The 25,332-nt window shown below is 35.4% G+C and overlaps 2 long non-coding RNA genes across 4 annotated transcripts in view; one reads left to right on the top strand and one right to left on the bottom strand.

Moving 5' to 3' along the window:
- LOC136024804 (uncharacterized) overlaps positions 1–22,089 on the bottom strand; it is a 62,276-nt gene extending 40,187 nt beyond the window's left edge. Inside the window, exon 1 of the long non-coding RNA XR_010616925.1 lies at positions 21,987–22,089. This is a non-coding gene — a long non-coding RNA (uncharacterized LOC136024804). The remainder of the gene's footprint in view (positions 1–21,986) is intronic.
- LOC136024802 (uncharacterized) overlaps positions 1–25,332 on the top strand; it is an 84,698-nt gene that overhangs the window by 20,398 nt on the left and 38,968 nt on the right. The window contains exon 1 of one of the 3 annotated variants that reach the window (XR_010616919.1): positions 6,998–7,095. The exons of the other annotated variants lie outside the window; for them this stretch is intronic. This is a non-coding gene — a long non-coding RNA (uncharacterized LOC136024802). Of the gene's footprint in view, positions 1–6,997; positions 7,096–25,332 lie in introns of those variants that run through there. 3 annotated transcript variants of the gene reach the window in all.

Raw genomic sequence — 25,332 nt, 5'->3', positions numbered from 1 at the left:
CAGATTCCTCCAAGGAAAGATCCTCCAACATAGCCCCCTCTCCTCAGCCCCACCCCCAAGGAAAATAAAATCCCCCTGAAAACGTCTGTACACTTCCCAATAACCATTACTATATGTAAACACTGGTCTAAGTTTGCAACTTGAAGCCCCTCCCCCAGGGATTGTGGGGGAGTAAGTCATCCCCAAAGACATAGTTTTTATGGTTTTCGACTATGTTGAACAAAATGGCTATCTCAAAATTTTGATCCGTTGACTTTGGGAAAAAAATGAGCGTGGGAGGGGGCCTAGATGCCCTCCAATTTTTTTGGTCACTTAAAAAGGGCACTAGAACTTTTCATTTCCATTAGAATGAGCCCTTTTGCAACATTCTAGGACCACTTGGTGGATACGATGACCCCTGGGGAAAAGAAAAAAAAAAAAAAAAAAAAAACAAATAAACACGCACCCGTGATTTGTCTTCTGGCAAAAAATACAAAATTCCACATTTTTGTAGATAAGAGCTTGAAACTTCTACAGTAGGGTTCTCTGATACGCTGAATCTGATGGTGTCATATTTTCCTAAATAAGGCAAATTTTCTCAGGCTCGTAACTTTTGATGGGTAAAACTAAACTTGATGAAACTTATATATTTAAAATCAGCATTAAAATGCTATTCTTTTGATGTAGCTATTGATATCAAAATTCAATTTTTTAGAGTTTTGGTTACTATTGAGCCGGTTCGCTCCTTACTACAGTTCGTTACCACGAACTGTTTGATAAATAAAAAAAAAACTAATTTTTTTAGCTGAAAGTAAGGAGCGACATTAACACTTAAAACGAACAGAAATTACTCCGTATATGAAATGAGTTGTCCCCTCCACAATCCCTCGCTCTTTACGCTAAAGCTTTTAATTGTTTTAAAAAGTAGAATTGTGGCAAAGTGTCAAACTTTAGCGTAAAGAGCGAGGGATTGTGGAGGGGACAACTCATTTCATATACGGAGTAATTTCTGTTCGTTTTAAGTGTTAATGTCGCTCCTTACTCTCAGCTAAAAAAATTAGTTTTTTTTATTTAATTTCTGAACGTTTTTGAATTAATGTATGTTTGGTTTTGGCTCTCCGCACATAAATTATTAAAATGAAATTTGTATATTAATTCTTTTTTTGGCTAAATGGCTTTCTCTTAGTTTTGATCAGACGATTTTGAGAAATAAGGGGTGGAGAAGGAGGCCTAGTTGCCCTCCAATTTTTCGGTTACTTAAAAAGGCAACTAGAACTTTTAATTTTTAATGAACGTTTTTATTGGTAAAAAATATACGTAACTTAAGAATTAACTTACGTAACGAACTTTCATAACCTTATATTTTTATTATGTATACGAGGGGGTTTGCACCCTCGTTAATACCTCGCTCTTTACACTAAATCGTAAGTTTTGTCCCAATTCTTTAAGAATGACCCCTGAATCAGAAAGGCCGTAGAATAAATAGTTGAAATTACTAAAAATACTTTAGCATAAAGAGCAAGGTATTTATCTCCTCCTAAATACCTCGCTCTTTATGCTAAAGTATTTTTAGAACCCCTCATATGCGTAATAATCTCTGTTCGTTTTAAGTTTCAATGCTACTTCTTCCTTTCATTTGAAAAAACGTTTTCATGTTTATTTTTCATTGTTTTCTTATAGTAATGCTAGAGAATCCTGCGCCCTTGTCATTGAATTTTTCTTCCCCATGACAGATTCCTCCAAGGAAAGATCCTCCAACATAGCCCACCCCCCTCAGCCCCACCCCCAAACAAAATAAAATCCCCCTAAAAACGTCTGTACACTTCCCAATAACCATTACTATATGTAAACACTGGTCAAAGTTTGTAACTTGCAGCCCCTCCCCCAGGGACTCTGGGGGAGTAAGCCATCCCCAAAGACATAGTTATTTTGGTTTTCGATTATGCTGAACAAAATGGCTATCTCAAAATTTTGATCCGTTGACTTTGGGAAAAAAATGAGCATGGGAGGGGGCCTAGATGCCCTCCAATTTTTGGGTCACTTAAAAAGGGCACTAGAACTTTTCATTTCCGTTAGAATGAGCTCTCTTGCGACATTCTAGGACCACTTGGTCGATACGATGACCCCTGGGGAAAAGAAAAAAAAATAAATAAATAAAAAAAAAAATAAACACGCACCCGTGATTTGTCTTCTGGCAAAAAATACAAAATTCCACATTTTTGTATGTAGGAGCTTGAAACTTCTACAGAAGGGTTCTCTGATACGCTGAATCTGATGGTGTCATTTTCGTTAAGATCCTACCACTTTTAGGGGGTGTTTCCCCCTATTTTCCTAAATAAGGCAAATTTTCTCAGGCTCTTAACTTTTGATAGGTAAGACTAAACTTGATGAAACTTATATATTTAAATTCAGCATTAAAATACGATTCTTTTGATGTGGCTATTGATATCAAAGTTCAATTTTTTAGAGTTTTGGCTACTATTGAGCCGGGTCGCTCCTTACTACAGTTCGTTACCACGAACTGTTTGATTCGTTACCACGAACTGTTTGATCACGCCAAAAGATTCAGCGTATGAGAGAACCATACTGTAGAGGTATCAAGCTCTTATCTGCAAATGTGGAATTTTGTACTTTTTGCCAGAAGAAACTTCACGGATGCGTGCTTATTTATTTGTTTTTTTTTTCCAGGAGTGTTCTTATCGACCCAGTGGTCCTAGAATATCGTGAGACAGCTTATTCGAAAGATAATCAAGAGTTCTAGTTCCTCTTTAAGAAATAAAAAGAATTGAAAGGCAATTAGGCCCCCTCCCACGCTCATTCTTCCCAAGGTCACCCGGTCAGAATTTAGAGGCAGACATTTTTTTCAGCGTAGTCGAAAGAAATCCAAAAAACATGTCTTTGAGGATGACGTAATCCCCCACACTCCCCTGGGTAAGGGCTGCAAGTTGTGAACTTTGCCCATTGCTTACATATAGTATTGGTTATTAGGAAGTACCCAGACGTTATCGGAGGAGATATTTTCTGGTGGTGGAGGGGGGAGTCGGATGAGAAGGTAACGTGGGACGATCTTTCCATGGAGGAATTTTTCATGGAGATTTTCCATGACGGAGGCACTGGATTTCACAGCATTATATGAACACGAACAGGAATTATTACATGTGAGGAGGTTTGCCCCCTCGTCAATGCCTGGCATTTTACGCGGAAGTTTTTTTTTAGTACTTTCATAATAACTATTTATTCTAATTTAACCTTTGTGATTCAAGGGTCATTCTTACAGAATTGGAACAAAATTCGAATATTAGCGTAAAGAGCGAAGTATTGAAAAGCGGGCAAACCACCTCATATACGTAATAAAAAAAAAAACGAATATAGAATTTCTATACGTAAGTTAATTCGTCAGTTGCGTATATTTAATAGTAATAAAATCGTTCATAAATAAAATTAAAAGTTCTAGTGCCCTTTTTAGGTGACCAAAAAAAACTTAAGGGTAACTAGGGTCCCTCCACACCCTTTTTTTCAAAATCATCCGATCAAAATTTTGAGAAAGCCATTCAGCAAAAAAAAGTAAAATTAATACGCAAATTTCGTTTGAGTTATTCATTTACATGTGAGCCAAATTCAAAATCTGCATTAGTTAGAAGCATTCAGAAATTAAATAGAAAAAAAACAGTTTTTTAACTGAAAGTAAGGAAGATATTAAAGCTTAAAACGAACAGCAATTATTCCGTATTTGAAAGGGGCAGTCCCCTCTTCAGTGCCTCACTCTTGACGCTAAGGTTTGCCTCTTTCTCCCACCTCTACTTTTTAAAACAATAAAAACTTTAGCGTAAAGAGTGAGGTGCTGAGGAGGGGACAGCCCCATTCATATACGGAATAATTTATATTCATTTTAAGTTTTAGTGTCGCTCCTTACTTTCAATTTAAAAAAAAACTGTTTTTATTAAATACAATATACACACAGTTGCGATTACCCATTGACTCTGTTTTTTCGCATTTTAGTAAGTTTTCAGCAAAGAAAAAGATAGGTTTTAACGTGGATGGATCTCCTTCCATTTGAGGTCTATTTCTGTTGTTTGGTTCTTAGCTTTTATATGAAAAAAAGTTTAATGAATGAAAAAGGGCTCTAGATGGGTTGATAAGAAACTTTGGAACAGTCAAAAATAAAAGCCAAAAAAATAAACAACGAAAGATAAGTTAATGTTTGGCAGCGAAAATAGAGGTTTTTTTCAACAGGAATTAAGTGTTTTTATCTAATCTGTTATCGATGATCTCCAAGACTTTTTTTTACTGCCAGCTGCTCCGTGAAAAAAGGTAGAACAAGTTCTACCTCTTTTTTTTGTTCTTCTTAACGTTTCCTCCAGGAGCTCCGAGATTGCTCCTGCTCCTGGAGCAGGAACTGAGAGGCGAATCTAATAATATGACTTAATGCATTCTAATGAGTTTTCTGTAAACAGAAAGAAAAGCTTTGGTGCAAAGGGTGCAAAATCCTCATATTTAAGCTAACTGTTGTTTATTTTTACTTTCAAAGTGTTTTTTTACGTTTTTTTATATTTTTTAATCAATGAAAACAAGCTCCTGGCAAACTGATAAGAAAGTTTAGCGATTCAAAAAAATAAAAGTCTATAAATAACCAATTAAAGATTAGTTTCTGGTTTTTGCAACGAAAACAGAGTCTGGCAGACACGCCCTGAAACAATATGCTGTTTTTTAGAAACACGTTTACATTTCACTTCATCTCCCTTTAAAATGAAATTGCTATCGCTTACTATTATCTTAGACCGTCTTTTCTGTTAATATTTAACAAAATTAACTAACAGAATATTATTAAATATCTATTTGTTCCCTAAGTGTAAAGATGTAGGCCTAGTTACCTATTTCTCCCCATAGGCTATCAAGATATTGTAAGTTATAAGAATACTTTTGTAGGCAATAAAACAAGGTTTATAGCGTTATTCAAACAGGCAATAGCCCGGCATATATACGAGAATTTTCGTGCAAAAAAAGAGCTAAATACACAAAAGAAAGATGAGGAACTAGTGCAAAATATCAAAGATTTTGGTTTTTGAGTGTTGGAAGGTACATGTAGGTACGAGATAAAACACCTCCGGGCACCCCCTTGAAATCTGTTTCAAATTTCTTGTCATTTCTTATTCAAATTATTAATTTTTTATTATTTTTATTTTTTATTATTAATTATATAATAATAATTAATGATTATAAAATCGACTTTATTATAATTAATTTAGACCTTTCCATAAAAAAACCTGCAGGGAAAGACTAAAGTCTCATCATCTTACTTGTATAGCAGGGGCCCTTTTCTTAATTGAATTTTTTATTTATTTATCCTTTTTATTTGTTTATTTGTGTTTTTTTGTAAGTAAGCAAAATTGTAAAACGGCAACTGGAATGTTTCTAGTATCAATATATCTTGAATTACAATTTATCACAAGTCACAAACTAGTCAGAATACTTAATTAAAAGTGAAAGACGAATCATATAATCTTGTTTAATCATTAACTCTTTCATTATATGTTAAACGCTAAGGGACCTTTCCCCCCTTTTCTTAATTTAATTTTTGGATCATATCATTTGTGTTTTGATTTTTTACTTTAATAAAAACCACATATCTTTTTTATTTATTTGTGCATTTATTTTTGTGAATGAACAAAACTGCAAACTGCAACTGGATTGTGTATATCATCAACAGATCTTGAATAACAAATCATCACAGTCATAAACTAGTCAGAATTGTTAATTAAAAGTGAATGACGAATCATATAATGTTGTTTAATCATTAACTCTCTAATTGGATAACATATGTTAGAAGCTAAATTAACTACTTAGTAATTGCCAAGTGACAAATAATTTTTTGCTCGTTGGTTGGAAAAAAGGCATCTCATAATTAAAATAAACAGTCGTAGAACTGTGGATTATTGAACAAATTGTTATATTTTTTAAGATATTATTTAGGGGATGGAGGGGGAGTGTTGGGAAAACTCGAAGTAAAAAGGGAAAATAGGTGGCGAAGATAGGAGGGTAAATAAATTTCAAGATACCCATATCCCCGACTCTTTTGTCATTTACATATTTGTGATTATTAAACAAATAGAACTGTGAATTATTAAACAGAGATATTATTTAGGATATGGATTGGAGTGTTGTCAAAACTCGAAGTAAAAAGGAAAAATAGGTGGCGAAGGTAGGAGGGTAAAGAAATCTCAAGATACCCCTATCCCAGACTCTTTTGTCATTTACATATTTGTGAATTATTAAACAAATAGAACTGTGAATTATTAAACAAAGATATTATTTAGGGGATGGAGAGGGAGTGTTGTCAAAACACGAAGTAAAAAGGAAAAATAGGCGGTGAAGGTAGGAGGGCAAGCAAATCTCAAGATACCCCTATCCCCGACTCTTTTGTCATTTACATATTTGTCTAAAACCTGTAACCTAATAGATAGACTATGCAACGAAAACCCCTTGAGCCTTACTTGAACTGAATTTGAGAAGCGAATTAAAATATCCATGCTTGAACCTAAATAAAATACTAAGTTTTTTTTAATGACAGCAAAAAGAGACACTAAAACTCAAAATAAATAAAAAGTGTCCAGTGTATGAGGGGGCTATAACCCTCTCAACTGCCCACTCAGTGAATTCAATTAGAATGGGAGAGCGGATGGTGGGCTTAGGGTGACCCCTATGTTTTTTCACCTCCCCCTATATTTGAAAAACCTTTTTAGGGAGTATTTTAATTGCAAAATTCCTTTCTTGCATTTCCATTGAAAAAACGCTAGATTTGCATCCCCTTCCTTAGTTATTGAAAAATATATTCCCCCCCCCCCGAAAAAATCGTGAACTGACACCACTGCTTTCACTTTTTACAGTAAAACCTAACTAGTTTAACCTGTAAAGGATATACAAATAAGTAGCTTAAACCTTTTCATTCTCCAAAAATTATGTAAAATTACATAAACCCTTTTTCACATTACCGATATATCAGTCTTCATTTAGTCTTATGCAAGTGCAAACACCTCTTTCGATCTATTGGATTTTAAAGCCTGTTTTGGACTTGTATTAATTCAGTGCTGTGAACTTGAATTAATTCAGTGACCGCAAGTAATTCAGTTGTTATTTCATAATATTTGCTATGGCTCAACTTGAACTAGATTCAGAGTGAATTAAAAAAAAAAGTTTTTAAAATGAAAGTAAAGAGCGACATTAAAACTTAAAACAAACAGAAATTACTCCGTATTTGAAATGGGGCTTTTCCTACTCAACGCCCCGCTCTTTACGCTATAGTTTGACTCTTTTTCTTAACTCTACATTTTAAAACAGTAAAATACTTTAGCGTAAAGAGCGGGGTGTTGATGAGGAAAAGCCCCTTTCAAATACAGAGTAATTTCTGTTCATTTTAAGTTTTAATGTCACTCCTTACTTTCATTTAAAAAGCTTTTTTTTAATTTCTGGACATTTTTTAATTAATGCATGGTTTGATCTTGGCTCTCCGCACATAAATAATTAAAGAGAAATTTGCAAATTAATTTTTTGGGGCTAAATGGCTTTTTCATAGTTTTAATAGGAAGATTTTGAGAAAAAAGAAGCGAGGGAGGAGGCCTAGTTGCCCTCCAATTTTTTGATTACTTAAAAAGGCAACTATAACTTATAATTTTTTACGAACGTTTTTATAAGTAAAAAATATTCGTAACTTACGAATTAAATTATGTAGCGAACTTCTATATTCGTATGTTTTCATTGCGTATATGAGGGGGCTCACCCCTCGTCGATACCCCGCTCTTTACATTAAAGCTCAAATTGTGTCCCAATTCCTTAAGAATGACCCCTGAATCACAAAGGCCGTAGAATAAATAGTTGAAATTATTAAAAATACTTTAGCGTAAAGAGCGAGGTATTACGAGGAGGTAAACCCCTCATATGCGTAATAATTTCTGTTCGTTTTAAATTTTAATGCTTCTTCTCACTTTCAGTAGAAAACTTTTCATATTTATTTTTTCCTTGCTTTTCTAAATAATGCTAGAAAATTCTGCACCCCCTCCATTGAGAGTCTCTTCCCCCATGAGAAGTTCCTCCATGGAAAGATCCTCCCCGGTAACCCTCCCTTCTCAAATATCCCCCCCAAACCAAAAAATCACCCTGAAAACGTCTGTACACTTCCCAGTAACCATTACTATATGTAAACACAGGTCAAAGTTTGTAACTTGCATCCCCTCCCACGGGGACTGGAGGGGAGTAAGTCGTCCCCAAAGACATAGTTATTGGGTTTTTCGACTATGGTGAATAAAATGGCAATCTCAGAATTTTGATCCGGTAACTTTGGTGAAAAAATGAGCGTGGGAGGGTGCCTAGATGTCCTCCATTCTTTTTGGTCACTTAAAAAGGGCACTAGAACTTTTAATTCCCGTTAGAATGAGCCCTTTTGTGACATTCTAGGACCACTGAATCGATACGATCACCCCTGGGAAAAAACAACAAAAAAAACAAATAAACACGCATCCGTGATTTGTCTTCTGGCAAAAAATGTGAAATTCCACATTTTTGTAGATAGGGGCTTCAAACTTCTACAATGAGGTTTTCTGATATGCTAAATCTGATGGTGTGATTTCCGTTAAGATTGAATCACTTTTAGGGGGTGTTTCTTCCTATTTTTTAAAATGAGGCAAATTTTCTCAGGCTCGTAACTTTTGATGGGTAAAACTAATCTTGATGAAACTTATATATTTAAAATCAGCATTAAAATTCCATTCTTTTGATGTAACTATTGGTATCAAAATTCTATTTTCTACAGTTTCGGTTACTATTGAGCCTGGTCGCTCCTTACTACAGTTCGTTACCACGAAATGTTTGATAAAAAAAAAAAAAAGTTTTTTTAACGGAAAGTAAGGAGCGACATTAAAACTTAAAACGAACAGAAATTACTTCGTATATAAAAGGAGATGCTTCCTCATCAACGCCCCGCTCTTTACGCTAAAGTTTTCTACTGTTTTAAAAAGTAGATTTAAGAGAAAGAATCAAACTCTTTCTCATTAATGCCCCGCTCTTTACGCTAAAGTTTTTTACTGTTTTAAAAAGTAGAGTCAAGAAAAAGAGTCAAAATTTAGCAAAAAGAGCAGGGCGGTGATGAGAAAGAGTTTGACTCTTTCTCTTAACTCTACTTTTTAAAACAGTAAAAAACTTTAGCGTATAGAGCGGGGCGTTGATGAGGAAGCATCTCCTTTCATATACAAAGTAATTTCTGTTCGTTTTAAGTTTTAATGTCGCTCCTTACTTTCCGTTAAAATTTTTTTTTTATTTAATTTCTGAACGTTTTTTAATCAATGCATGTTTTGATTTTGGCTCTCCAAAGATGAATAATTAAAACGAAATTTGGATATTTGTTTTTTTTTTTTGCTAAATGGCTTTCTCATAGTTTTGATCGAATGATTTTGAGAAAAAAGGAGTGGGGGAGGAGAGCTAGTTGCCCTCCGATTTTTGGTTACTTAAAAAGGCAACTAGAACTTTTAATTTTTTAATTAATGTTTTTATTAGTAAAAGATATACGTAACTTACAAATTAGCTTACGCAGCGAACTTCTGTATTCTCATGTTTTTATTACGTATACAAAGGAGTTCACCCCCTCGTCAGAACCTCACTCCTTACACTAAAGCTTAAATTTTGTTCCAATTTCTTAAGAATGACCCCTGAATCACAAAATCCGTAGAATAAATAGTTGAAATTACTAAAAATACTTTAGCTTTAAAAGGAGCGAGGAATTAGAAGGAGGTGAGCCCATTATATGCGTAATAATTTCTGTTCGTTTTAAATTTTGATTCTTCTCCTTACTTTCAGTTGAAAAAACTTTTTTATATTTATTTTTTCATTGCATTTTTTAAATAATGCTTGATAATCCTGCACTCCCTTCATGAAAATTTTCTTCCCCCATGACAGATTCCTCCAAGGACAGTTTCCCCAACATATTCCCCTCTTCTCAACTCCCCCCCCCCTTACCTAAAAATCCCCCTGAAAACGTCTGTACACTTCTAAATAACCATTACTATATGTAAGCACTGATCAAAGTTTGTAACTTGTGGCCCCTCCCACGGGGACTGTGGGGGAGTAAGTCGTCCCCAAAGACATAATTATAAGGTTTTTTGAATACGCTGAATAAAATAGCTATCACAGAATTTTGATCTGGTGACTTTTGGAAAATTATTAGCGTGGGAGGGGGCCTAGGTGCCCTTCAATTTTTTCACTTTAAAAGGGCACTAGAACTTTTCATTTCCGTTAGAATGAGCCCTCTCGCAAGATTCTAGGACCACTGGGTTGATACGATCACCCCTGGGAAAAAAAACAAATAAACACGTATCCGGGATCTGCCTTCTGGCAAAAAATACAAAATTCCACATTTTTTAAAATAGAAGCTTGAAAATTCTACAATAGGGTTCTCTGATACGCTGAATCTGGTGGTGTGATTTTCGTTAAGATTCTATGACTTTTAGGGATTGTTTTCCCCTTTTTTCTAAAATAAGGCAAATTTTCTCAGGCTCGTAACTTTTAATGGGTAAGACTAAACTTGAATAAACTTATTTATTTAAAATCAGGATTAAAATGCAATTTTGTTGATGTAGCTATTGATATCAAAATTCCATTTTTTAGAGTTTTGGCTACTATTGAGCCGGGTCGCTCCTTACTATAGTTCGTTACTACGAACTGTTTGATATATTTTTTTGGATTTTAAACCTGCATGAATTCAATGGTATAAACTCGGATTATTTCAGTGACCATAGATAATTCTTGATAACATATAATTAAGAAGCATGCTAGGAACAAGCAGAAGAGGGGAAGGAGCCTACCGTAAGCGACGTATTGTACCCGCCGGTATTAAGTTACCCGTAAATTTCGGGGAATAGTTGAGGGGATCCTTACACTTCCCTTGTTTCTAGGTTCCTTCATTCATTGTGAATCATCCCTGTGAGATAATTTATTCTGAATTAACTGACGCTTGATAACGAGCTTGGCTCGCCCCTGCACTGATTTTCGGACTGGTTACTGCAGCCTGATTAGCAGCGAAAATGGATAAAAATAATATCGTTTGGAATGTGGTATAGAACTTCGTGTCGAGGTCAATGCTCGCTGGCATAAAACAACAGTTGATTCTAAGCCGTTCTGTGGAATTCTTCAGTAGAGATGAAATTCTAAGTGCACAAGAACTGTTGCTGTTAAAATCTGGTCTACCGGACCCCTTTTGCAAGTCTCTGAAAGATGATGAAAATGTTTCGGATATAGCCAAATTCTTTGTCAAGTCAGCAAAGGAAAATCGTGCCTTGCCTACATTCGTTATTTTTTAACCTACAGAAGTCCCGGCTTGTATGGAGGAGATAAATGCATGTATAACTACTAAAGTAAACGACATGTGTCGTCGTTTTGACGACTTTATGGAACGTATTAACAAAGGTGAGTTCCACGTTTCTACCCATACCAGCCCCTCTAGTGAACTTTAAGCTCCGCAAAAGCTATCATACTCCGTCGTTGTAAAAAACCCTCCACCCTTGAAAACACCACTAGAACGAAGAACTTTATCGAATCTGCATATGGCGAAGCTCTAGACGCCAGCAAAGTTGAACCAAGGCCTGGAAGGAACGGTTGGCGCATGGCTATAGCTCACAAGGCTACGGCAGAAAAAATAGCACTAGCGATCAAAAATAAAAATTCAGAATCCGATGCCAAAGTAAACACCTCTTTGTACATAGGACTGATTAAAGGGATTCCTGAACCCCTTGGCGCAGAGGTCATTCAAAGTCTAGTTTCTGGATATGAGAAAGCCGAACAATGTGCAAAATCACGCGCATTCAAGCTTTATTTCCCAAGTCGTGAATCCCTTGATGCTGCCAAAAAACTGTCAATGAAAGTGGGCTTGAAAGTTTCAGAATTCAAGAATTCGTCTTTCTTCCGAAACGTTGTTACAACTGCCATGAATCTGGCCACATAGTGGCCCAGTGTTAAAACGTATCGAAGTGTGCCCATTGTGATCAAAATAACCATGGTGCCACGAAAGAAAATCACTGCCAGAATGCGATGCGGTGCCTAGGCTCTACAAGCACCCGACACACATGCTACCACGCTAGCTGCCCATCTAACAAGTCAGCGAAGTTAATGACCTCAAATGCCCAAAATAAATGAATTTTATATTGACAAGCGTTTTGTCCCCTGGAATATGAATGGTAGCCTTAGTACCAGAATTACCGTGCTTGAACAGCTCTGCCTCACGGAAGAAATTATTTGTCTCCAAGAACACTTTCTATCAAACTACAGTAGAAATATATTCGATGCCTTATCCTCACACATGGTCCATTTTGTACCAGCGAAAAAACCTAAGAAACGAGGGCGGCCCTCGGGTGGACTTGCTACGCTAATAAGTGGACATATCAACACCGAATTCTTCGCTAGTTCTGACCATTTCTTAGCAGTTAGAGTTGGCGAGACTGTTATAAGAAATGTGTACCTGCCCACCGACTACAGAGACGATTGCTCCGAAATGAAGTTTGCTCTAGCCTGCAAAGAACTGGGAAAATGTATGAATAAAATTAGTGCTTCTCATCTCCATTGGACTTTACTGGGGGACTTTAATTGTGATATATCCAAAAGTAAAAGCTCGCGTTCAGCTCTTCTGCTTAGTCTAAAATGAAAGTGCTCTTGTACCGAAAGCGGGTGACTTCACGTACATTCACCATACCGGATCAGTTTCTAATCTTGATCATATCCTTGCATCTAGTAGTATTTTTAGTAGATCATTAACAGTAGATATGCTCCGTGAATTTTTTGTTTCTGACCATTTACCGTTATCGTTCCGAATCAGTGTACCATTTTATCGAATGTGCGCAAATCTACTACTACTACTACTACTACTAATAACTCACTGCAGCACCAAGCCGCCTGAGGCCAACACAGCTACGCACGCTCCTCCTCCAACCTAATCTATTTAAAGCCTCCCTCTTTACACCCTCCCAGGAAGTTCCCATTTCCTTTAAATCCTTATTTATGACATCCTCCCAACCCAGACAAGGACGACCTGCTTTCCGTGTAGCCCCAGACGGTTGGTCAAAAAGGACAATCTTCGGTAATCTGTCATCCTTCATCCGTAGAACATGGCCTAGCCATCTCAACCTTTCTTTCATTATAGCCCCAGAAAGCGGGATTGAACCACACTTTTCGTACAACCTACTGTTTGAAATACGGTCAGTCAGCCGGGTACCCAGAACAATCCGTAGGCAATTTCTCTGGAAAACATCTAGTAAATTTTCATCTGCTTTTCGGAGTGTCCATGCTTCAGAGCCATATTTGACCACTGTCATCACTGTAGCTTCCAATATTCTAATCTTGGTTTGTAGGCTTATCTTTCTATTCTTCCAAACTTTTTTTAACTGTGAAAAAACACCCTGAGCTTTAGCTATTCTACTTTTAACATCTTCACTGCTCCCACCATCTTTACTAATAATACTACCAAGGTAACTGAAGCTCCCAACCTGATCAATCTTTTCGTTACCTAAGGTCACCTGTTCATCTTCACTTATTCCTAACCTTAGTGACTTAGTCTTCTTAACATTAATTTTCAAGCCTATTTTAGCACCCTGAACTCGTAAAACCTCTAAAAATTCATTCATTTTGCTCACACTTTCATCTAATATGCTTAAATCATCAGCATAATCTAAGTCCAGGAGCGTTCTTCCTCCCCATTTGATTCCATGGTCTCCAATTGCCTTTCCTGTGCTCCTTAAGACGAAGTCCATCAAAATGATCCATATAAAGGACCTTTAAAATGGAGAACAATCATTGAATGGAGTAAAACCGATTTGACTCAGTATCAGTACTGGCTTGATAATCTACCATCGAAGATAAAAATACCTTTTGACTTGCTCCAAACATCAGTACCTATTTCCACGTCTGAAATTCGTCTAAAACTAAATATGTTTTCGTCACTTATTTCGCATGCGCTACTACAAGCGGAATTGCACTTTGTCCCTCGATCCAGAGTCCGTCCTGGGTCAGAAGCTAAGGGCTGGTCCGGGAACCCATCCCTTGTTGAGGCCTGCCAGAAGGCCAAATTTTGGCTAGGCTTATGGATAGAATGTGGGAGACCCAACAACGGCATAGTGAACCAAATACGGATTTCCACAAAGCGCCATTTTTCAAAGAACTGCAAAAACATAGAGCCGCTATTCGTTCTGATTTTTCACAAAAGATAATGAGTAATCCGACGCGGTATTTCATATTCATATAAATGAGGTATTTTTAACTTACGAAGGAGTGATCGGATTGTAATGAAATTGGATGTTTGGAAGGATATCATGTCTCAGAGCTCTTGTTTTAAATTCCGACCGGATCTGGTGACATTGGGGGGAGTTGGGGGACCTTAAATCTTGGAAAACGCTTAGAGTGGAGGGATCGGGATGAAACATGGTGGGAAAAACAAGCACAAGTCCTAGATAGGTGATTGACATAACCGGAATGGATCCGCTCTCTTCTGGACAGTTGGGGGGGGGAGGGTCAATTCTAAAAAATTAGAAAAAAATGAGTATTTTTAACTTACGAAGGAGTGATCGGATCTTAATGAAATTCGATGTTTGGAAGGATATCTTGTTTCAGAGCTCTTATTTAATTCTCGACTGGATCCAGTGGCGTTGGGGGGAGTTGGGGGAGCCTAAAATCTTGGAGAACGTTTACAGTGGAGGGATCGGGATGAAACTTGGTGAGAAGGATAATCACAAGTCCATGATACGTGACTGACATAACCGGACCAGATTAGCTCTCTTTGGTGGAGTTGGAGGGAGGGAGTAATTCAGAAAAATTAGAAAAAATGAGGTATTTGTAAGTTACGAACGGTGATCAGATCTTAATGACATTTGATATTTAGAAGGATCTTGTGCTTTATAGCTCTTATTTTAAATCCCGACCAGATATGGTGACATGGGGGGTGGAGGGGGGAACTGGAAATCTTAGAAAACATGGAAATTGAATTATCTTTATCTTACGAATAGGTGATTGGATCTTAATGAAACTTAATATTTATAAAGATCTTACGTTTCTGATTCTATATTTTCAATCCGAATTTGATCCGTGGATCTAGGGGTTTGAAGCGGGGAAACTGAAATCTTGGAAACGGGAAATCTTGGAAAATACTTAGAGTGGAGAGATCGGGATGAAACTCGGTGGGAAGACTAAGCACAAGTTTTAGATACTCGATTGATATAACCGGAATGAATCCACTCTCTTTGGGAGAGCTGGGGGTTGTTAATTTGGAAAAATTAGAAAAATTGAGGTATTTTTAACTTAAGAATGGGTGACCAGATCTTAATGAAATTTGATATTTAGAAGGAACTCTGTCTCATAGCTCTTATTTCAAATCCCGACCAGATCTTTTGACATTAGGTGGAATTAGAGGGGGAAACCAGAAATCTTGGAAAACGCTTAGAGTGGAGAGATCGGGATGAAACTTGGTTGGTAGAATAAGTAAATGCCGTAGATACGTGATTGACGTAACCGGACTGGATATTATCTCTTTGGGGGAGTTGGGGAGTGGGCTTCAGTGCTTTGGCGAGTTTGGTACTTCTGGACGTGTTAGGACGAACACAAATTAACTTGATAAAGTCGTTTTCTCGATTCGACCATCTGGGGGGCTGAAGAGAGAGGAAAAATTCGAAAAATTGAGATATTTTTAACTTACGATTGGGTGATTTGATTTAAATGAATTTTGATATTTTGAAGGACCTTGTGACACAGAGCTCTTATTTTAAATCCCGACCGGCATTAAGCCTCTGATTTTCCTTTTAAATCAATCTACTGATTTTCCAAATTTTGCTAGTTCTCATACCATATGAGCTCTTGGTTCTTGGCTCTTCCAACCTCGTCACAAGTGCCATATGCGCTCTAAGCTTTTTTTTCTCTTTTTTTATAGAGTAAGAAGGCTCTTGAAACCTATATCGTTTTCCTAGCCATCTTATAGGCTAGATTGAAAGAATTTGAAGCTGAAAATAGTGTCAAATTTCTTAGAAATTTTTGTCAAATTCTTATATGTTTGAAAAAAAAAGTTTCTTGCATTTTTCTTCTAATTTTAGGTTAGAAACTAGATATATTTAAACATTCCACGCAGCATTACGAAAATTTTCCCCCAGATTTTTGCAAATAGTTTGTATTGTGCATTCTCTTTTGATTGATTTACGATGTGCCATTACATGCATGCCAAGTAAACTTTAAGCATCGCGTCATTTACGTCTAAACAATGAATAAATAAGACAAATATATTGTATGACATACTCCAGAGGGTTTTATTGTTTAGTATCAAGTAACAAAACCATTAGATTACCAAATTGAAGCTGTGAAATTGTCCCAAGATGATATCTTTCAAAATAAACATTCTCTGGAATTCCTCTATCGTCGTGAGCTGCATCTTCTGGAAATGCCAAACTTTAGGCTAAGAGCTATTGAAAGTTTTAAAGTTCTCTCTTTGAAATGATTATACTTCCTTTTTCTTCTGTATTACGTTAACACCAGAAAGTAGCAAAAAATTCTTTTTGTATTTTTTATAATGTATTTTAATGACAACTAGTGCATATTTTAAAGACTAACTATATTTACGGAGTTTATCTATCATTTGAAATTCATTTTTGTGAACTCGAGTATGTATCAAATTCGCTACTATATTTACTGACCCCCTCCTAATGAAAAGTACTGAACCTTATGAAATGATTTAATAAAGAAACAAATTGGATGGTTTTTAAGCATTAACAACGGCCATAGAAAATAGTAATTAAGTTCAAATTATGATTACTTGACAGTTGAAATTTGAACAGGATTCATCAGAACAGTGGGTACGTTCATAACTGAATATAGCACCCTTGAATGGCTTACAATTACCCCGCATGGGTTTGTTATTATATATTTAAAAAAGAAATCCACAAAAATAAATTTTTCATAGAAAAGTTAAGAGCTCCAATAAATCAAAAATGATTAGAAATAAAGTCTAACAATCTTACAAGTGTAAAACTACCACAAATCGTTATCAATAAATAAATATAAGCCAAAACGAATAAAAATTACAACAAGTAACCGAGACAAACTTAAAATGAGCAAAATTCAACATAAGTATGACATGGGACATAATTTGCACTTTACCGAAAAAAAATGTATTTATTTTTTTTCACTTCTTTGACTTTAATAAACAAAAATTGCTAGGACTTTACAGAATAATAATCAGTCTATGTATACTAAACTGGCAATTTACGCTGTTTTTCTTTTATTAAAGTGCAAAATATGATCTGATATTAAGATGGCATGGAGGTTGTCAGTCCTACTCATGTTAGTTTTTGCTTGTTTTTAGTTTGACTCGGTAAAAGTCGTATATTCTATCCTGATAGCCTACTATGTGTAAACGATAGACTAATTACTTAACTTACAGCCCTTTTTCAACACACTGAAGAAAATAGCTCCTTTAAAATTTTGATTGGCTGTGTTTTGGGAATGATGGGTGTGGAGGGGGGTTGCCCTCAAGTCACTTTGACTCTTAAAAAGGGGAATAGAACTCCTGATTTCCAATCAATGATCCCCATCCAAAGTTTATACGGCTACACATTCCATAAAAGCCTTATTTTCCCCGGGGCGTAAATTACAAACCTTGCCCCTGTCGACTTAATCAATCTAGTCTTCAATGGGGGTTGTGTCCACCCTAAATACAATGTCATATGAATTTTGGTTAATTTTTAACAAAATGAATATCATACAATTTCCATCAGATACGTTTGGGCAAAACAGGACGTGGGGGGGGGTCGCCCTCCTATCGCTTTTTGAACTTTTAAAATGGAACAAAAAATTTCAAGTTCCAATCAAATGAGCGTAATCTAAAGCTTATAAACCACCCCTTTTATACAAACCTAATAGGCCCCCGTGGCATAAATTACAACCCTTGCCATGATAAATTACAATCCTTGCCCATAATTACAACCCTTGCCCTGACAGCCCTCCTGTGGGGGGCTGTCATCCCTGAACATATAATTATTGGACCTTAAAATTATGTTGAACAAAATGGCCTTCTAAAAACTCGTATTGAATGTGTTTGGAGAAGATGGGGTGAGTGGGGGGGGGGGCTTGTTGACTTCTTATAAAATAATTTTATTTATTATATAAGTATAATAAATAAAAAGATAATAAATAAAAATAAACAATAAACAATAATAAATAAAAATAAACAATAAATAAATAAAATAAACAATAACAAAATAAATATTGAACAAAATAAACAATATTTAATCAATGTGTTGCTTTGTGTAAACGTCGGTGATTTATTTGTATTTATTTATTTTATCTGCTGATGACGGCCACTATATGCGTGATCGAAATATCCGACGTTTTTAGTTGTTTCACTGTCAAATAATAGGATTCGTCCCTATTGACCCGTTACTTGTAAATATAAAAATATGTTGTTTCGGAGGGAAGCAAGGCGGCTTGAATTAACTTGGTTACGAATTATAACGAAAATAAATTAAAATATTAAGGAACAGAACTGGCTCTTTATTTTCCTTGGCAATCTATTTTTTTTCGGGGGAGGGGAGGTTCATTGAATTAACATGGTTGTAAATTAAATCCTTTTTTACGCTCTAATGAGTACGTTTTATTAATGTTTGTTATATAGGTTATGTCCATCTGTTTTTTTCTTGTTGTTTTACTGAAAAAAATCTCAAGGTCGCATCCAGAGATGAAGGGGTTACCTGGTTTAACCCACCCCCTAACCAAACAGTTAAGTTTGAATCATGAAAAAAAAAACAAAAAAAAATATGCAAAAACAAATTTTAATGCGCCATGGAAAACTTTTCTAAAGTTAGAGAGTTTATACTTACTAGAACTGGTAACTTAATAATGCTGCAGTAGCAGCATTATTAACTTTGCCTTTTGGACAGTTGAACATCCCCTCATGATGCCTTGGAAGCAGGGGTGTAACTGATCCAAGGAACAGAGGGTAACTGCCCCCGCCAGGCCCAAGTTTGCCCTCCAGGCCTCAGTTTACTCCCCCAGTTAAAATTTGTTCTGCAAAAAAATGTTGTCAAAACAAAGATAAGCCTGCATAATTCAAGTATCCAGAGAAACAGGTCAGTTTCTTTTAGTACATCTTTGCCAATATGGTAATATCTGGATTATTTTTCGGTTTTCACTGTCATTTTCACTTAATTTAAAAAATTGGCTCCAACCCTGCCCCTCCAGGATTTTGATGAAATTACGCCACTGCCTGGAAGTTTCAGTTTGATAAGATGATCCGTTCCATATATATTACTAATACACCCCTTTGGCAATCTATATGCACATACTATGTTCTGATTTAGTTCAACTTCCCCTCAACATTTCTTCAAATTTTCAGTTCAATATCATCAGCTTTGGAAGTACTGGCTATAGAAGCAGTATTTGTAATGGTAGTAGTAGTAATAGTAGCAGTAGCAGTAGTAGGAATAGTAGCAGTAGTAGCAGTTGTATGTGTAGTTGTAGTTCTAGTTGTAGCATCGTGGAAATAAAAATAGTAGCATATATTCAAAACATTAACCCCACAGCAATAGTTCTAGTACTAGTAGTTCTAGTTAAAGTTGTAGTATCGTGTAAATAAAATAGTAGCATGTATTCAAATCAGCACAGTATGCTCACAATTTAATTTCAAGTTCCCCCAAAGAAGAGTTTAAAATGAACATGAAATCAAGAGGAGACATTAGTTTTTACCAAACAATATAAAGGTTGTATTTTATCATATTTAGGCAACTGGAAATATTATTTTCTCTAACCAAGCGCTCCTCAATAAACTATAATAAAAAAAATGTATAACAATTTGAGATAAATAAAACTTAGATATGCTCCCTCGCATATTCAAGCATATCATACAAACGTTTTGGCCTTACTGAAACCAGTCTGGGGATTATCAATGTGGGCCCATTATATCCCATTATTTTCTTTCTTTATCCAGAGATCGTATCAACTCATCTCATAAATATTTACTGCGATCTTCCCCTCAAATAATCCCTTGTCTCTTAAGTAAATAGCTGCCTCGGACGTTGTTATTATTATCTTTTCTCAAAGGGGAAAATCGCTTCCTCTGTTATTAAAGAAAACGTTGCTAGGTTGTCAAAAAACTGACAAAGTTCTTAAACCAACAGGTTCATGTTCTAAGGCAAAGAAAAGCGTTTTATTTAATTTTATTAGAAAAGCCGCACACTTCGGTAAACTTTATATAAATAAATTTGTATGGATTTAGATATTTTAATTTGGTTAACTGTTTAGTTATACTGTTGTGTACTAGGTAATTAGGTGAGTAAGGTTAAGGCTTTGTTCAAGTCGTTGTTTGTCTCAATCTCTAAAATAGGAAAACGGTTCTTTTCTTCTTCTTTTCTTTCATTTTTTCCAATCAATTAATTACTCCTAACTCATTACAGAAAATTATGGGAGTAACTGACAAATAATCTTATTACACATTAAGTTAGAGGGTGTTAAAACAAGTAGTGGTATTTCCTTTTAATTTGCTTGGTTAAAAAACGCTCGGAGTTTGTAGTTTCAGGAATGCGTTATAAGATCTGGTCTATGTGTGGATCAGGGTTAGGCAGATAATGTATATTAAGGGCTTGTCTTGGTCACTGATATTTTCATCAAAAGTTTTTCAGCGAATGTATTTTTATAAAATGCAACGCCAATTACATCAAGGTCGTATCCAGGGTGGAGGGGTTAGGGGGTTCGAACCTCTTCCCCCCAAAAAATGTTTTCCGACTCGTAATAACGTAACGAAAATGAATATAAACAAAATCTGATACTTTTTTATAGTTTTTTTGTACCCATACCCCCTCCCACTCCCGAAAAAATCCTTTTGTAACTCAAACCCCTCTTCCACACCCGAAAAAATCCTGGATACGGTCCTGAATTACGTCACTTGATGAAAAGTCATTTTCTACCTGTTTGTCAGTATTTTGGCCCTATTTTGAAGGAGACGCTAAATTATTCTAGCTAACTAAAGTATTTATCTGATTGTCTTATTTCTTACTTTTTTTATTTGCCCAATATTTGAAAGCAGTTTTCAAATCTCGCCGTCCGTAAATAGTTATTGTGTTGGCTTCAATATTAAGAGTAGCAGCAAAACTGGTAGATTTGGCATTATTGTAGAAGGTAACAAAATGCTATAAGAATTTATTTAGTTTTCAAAATTTAATACAAGGTCGTGAATATGTTCAGGTTTATCGTCATCTTTCATTTAATTTACATCTTAATGTTTCGAAGAAAAGTAATGCTCAATATTGTAAGTTGTGGCAGTAAACGCCCGTCATCTTGTCGTTACTTTCGAAACATCCATATTTCTTTGTCCGCAGAACCTTAAGTAATCCAATTTTAGCGTTTTATTTATCAATGCTTGCATTTTTTAAATAATAAATAATCATTTCATTAATTTAACCCCGTAATAATTGTTCAACTGCGCAGCCTAATCGCTATCCTTGTGATATTGAACATGATCTTAAACTGAGGTAACAATACACGTTACGCCTAATAATAGTAAAATTAGTTCGGAAAATATCGCAGTATTTCATCTATTATTGTTAGCATAACTATGTTATCGAAATAGAATATTGGATTCAATTTTTTCAATTCTGATAGTTTTTTTTTTCATTTTATGGTCCATTAATCTATTTTTTTGCAATTACACTTCTTCCTAAACTAAAATGGTTCTTGCAAAATTGGCGAATGAGTGGTATGATGACCCGCGGATCACAGGTTGTCGACCCCTCGAATATATTCCTTTGAAATTGTAGGAAGTAGCTGGAACAATAAAACTTTTAATAAAATCTGATTTATTGACTAATTACCGTAATGCAGAATAAAACTCCTTTTTCTAAACAAACTTTTGTAATAATTCAAGAACACTAAATAGTCGGAGTTCGTGCCAAAAATTTCATTTTCCGGTGTCTTAGCTTACTGAAAACAATATTTATAAGCAAAATACTAACCAAATGTGACGCTAAGCATTCTCACAAGAATAAGTTTAATTAATTCCCCTTCGAATGAAAATTAGTAATTAAATCTTTTCTTTCTTGGTTTCATTGATATATCCTCAGCTTAAAAAGACGAAGTAGACCATAAAGCCTTTGAAAATCATGTCCTCTTCCATTATTAGTGTTCGCTTTGAGAGTTACAGACAGTATTAAGACGATTTGTAGCTCTCCAGGGAAATTTACTCGAACAACCCTTATAATTCAACTAATTTTCGGATTTTAGATTTTAGCATCATGTCAAAATGAAATATTAAGGATGGGAAATGTGAAAAGGGCATGTCTCTCATCTGAGTCGGTAATTACTGAATATTTCTAGAAGAAAATTGACACAAATATTTATTTTCCCTCAAAGTGTTAATTCATGAAGTATAATAGACTGAAGTTTTTACTCAGCTCCCCGAAAGCTTAAATTTTCAATAGTGGAGGCCACAAAATATTTTTTTATGTTGGATTGAGGTTTTTATTTCCTAGCAGAGACACTACGTGATTTAGAGATTGACACAAATATTTAATTTCCCCAAAAGTGTAAGTTCCTGAAGGATAATAGACTAAAGTTTCTACTCAGCTCTCAAATAGCTAAGATTTTCAATAGTGGAGAACACAAGGAATTTTTTACATTTGATTAATGTTTTTATTTCCTAGCAGGGACACTATGTGATTTGCAAACTCGAATGAAAAGAAACTGTGAAAGGGCATCTCTCTCATCTGAGTCAGAAATTATTGAATATTTCTAGAAAAAATTGACGCAAAAATTTGTTTTCACTTAAAGTTTTAATCAATGAAGGATAATAGGCTAAAGTCTCTACTCAGCTATCATATAACTCATATTTTCAATGGTGGAGACTACAAGGAATTTTCTATATTTGGTTGATGTTTCTATTTTCTAGCAGGGACGATATGTGATTTGCAGATTTGAAATAGGCCTATAGATTCTATCTAGTTGAATACTTGTTTCAAAATGCGATATTCTAAGGCAAAAGAAAACTCCATTCCAGGCATGCAAGCAGTGAAGGCTTATGGCTTGATCCCAGAAATCTTGGACCAATCTGGAAATACATGCAAATGTCTTTAACTGACTAAAAACCATTTTAATTTCGATCCAGATAATGTTAGCTACAGCTGGATCAATGCTAATTGCCAAGTTCTCCTCACTAAAAGTTTTTTTTCCAGGACACGCTTTTTATTTTTCTTAAGATAGACCATGGCTCAAATTTTAACAGGTCGCAGCCATGATTCTGGCTTCTTCATACTGGGTTCAATCAGGGGTGCAGCTCCAGCATTTTTATTGGGGGGCACGTGGGATTCATACCCGTATAGTCAAGAAGCATGGGCTATATAATAATTTTGTCTCCAAATTATTGGAGGGGAAGGAAATACACTCACGTTAATTGTTTAACTAAGAATCACATACATTTTACCTATTATTTTAATAGATCTTTGTCTGTTTTTTCACTTACATTCTTTATTAAATTCTATTAAACTTTGACACTTCTTTCTACACATATTCAATCCATTGACAGTAAAGTAGTGAGGTAGATCAAAAGACACTGTATGCGCGCCGGCTATCAATATAGCATATCTGCAATGTGGCTAGAATGGCTTTGAAACTATCAGAGTGATGAGAGGAAAGGCGTGATAATCAGAAAAGAAAGTTAGTGGAGGGGGTGATTGGACTTAAGAAATTACCGCAGAGCCCTAAAGGGGCTTAAGGAGGAAGTAGTTTCGCCTTTAGGAAGTAGGAAGTAGTTTTCATGGTAATTTATGTTCATTTAAAGCTCGACTAGAAAATTCATATTAGCAGTTTTCAAACAGCAATGATTCTTTGTCAAGTAAGGTCTTCAGTTTGTTTACCTAAAAACTACACAGATTTTTTATATTCCTGAACATATTTCTATCTGATTTTCTTTTTTTTTCTTAATTGACTTAAACCAAGTATGATACATGATATTGTTGGGACCAAAATTGTCCAAAGACTAAATTCTATAAAAATAAACGTATAAAACAAAGTTCTATAAGTATATTTTATAAACTATAATTATTAATCAGAGTCTGAAACTCTCAGCTCTTCCTTTTTTTAAAATCCTAAGATACACAACAACTAATAAAGAAAGTCAATTGGTCCAATAATATGAATGCCTGCAATCTGTTGACGAAGTTGTCCTTCGATCTCTATTTCATCAAACAGTTCGTGGTAACGAACTGTATAGTAAGGAGCGACCCGGCTCAATAGTAACCAAAACTCTAAAAAATGGAATTTTGGTACCAATAGCTATATCAAATGAATCGCATTTTAATGCTGATTTTAAATATATAAGTTTCATCAAGTTTAGTCTTACCCATCAAAAGTTACGAGCCTGACAAAATTTGCATTATTTTAGAAAATAGGGGAAAACACCCCCTAAAAGTCATAGAATCTCAACGAAAATCACACCATCAGATTCAGCGTATTAGAGAACCCTACTGTAGAAGTTTCAAACTCCTATCTACAAAAATGTGGAATTTTATATTTTTTGCCAGAAGGCAGATTTTTTCCCAGGGGTGAACGTATCGACCCAGTTGTCCTAGAATGTTGCGAGAGGGCTCATTCTAACGGAAAAGAAAAGTTCTAGTGCCCTTTTTAAGTGACCAAAAAATTGGAGGGCACCTAGGCCCCCTCCCACGCAAATTATTTTCCCAAAGTCAACGGATCAAAATTCTGAGATAGCCATTTTATTCAACGTAGTCGAAAAACCTTATAATTATGTCTTTGGGGACGACTTACTCCCCCACAGTCCCCGTGGGAGGGGTTACAAGTTCAAAACTTTGACCAGTGCTTGCATATAGTAATGGTTATTGGGAAGTGTACAGGCGTTTTCAGGAGGATTTTTCGGTTGGAGGCAGGGGTTGAGAAGAGAGGATATGCTGGTAGAGCTTTCCATCGATGAATTTGTCATGGGGGAAGAAAATTTCCATGAAGGGAGCGCAGGATTTACTAGCATTACTTAAAAAAAAACAATAAAAAATTAAATATGAAAAAGTTTTTTTTACTGGAAGTAAGCAGCAGTATTAAAACTTAAAACGAACAGAAATTATTACCCATATGAGGGGCTCACCTCCTCCTAATACCTCGCTCTTTACGCTAAAGTATTTTTAGTAATTTCAACTATTTATTCTGCGGCTTTTGTGATTCAGGGGTCATTCTTAATGAATTGGGACAAAATTTAAGCTTTATTGTAAAGAGCGAGGTACCGATGAGGGGGCGAACCCCCTCATATATGTAATAAAAACATGAGAATACAAAAGTTCTTTACGTAAGCTAATT

The sequence above is a fragment of the Artemia franciscana genome, chromosome 3 (assembly GCF_032884065.1).
Source record: "Artemia franciscana chromosome 3, ASM3288406v1, whole genome shotgun sequence".
Classification (NCBI taxonomy): domain Eukaryota; kingdom Metazoa; phylum Arthropoda; class Branchiopoda; order Anostraca; family Artemiidae; genus Artemia; species Artemia franciscana.
The sequence above is the reverse complement of the archived record's forward strand: the minus strand, read 5'-3'. Positions and strand labels throughout refer to the sequence as shown.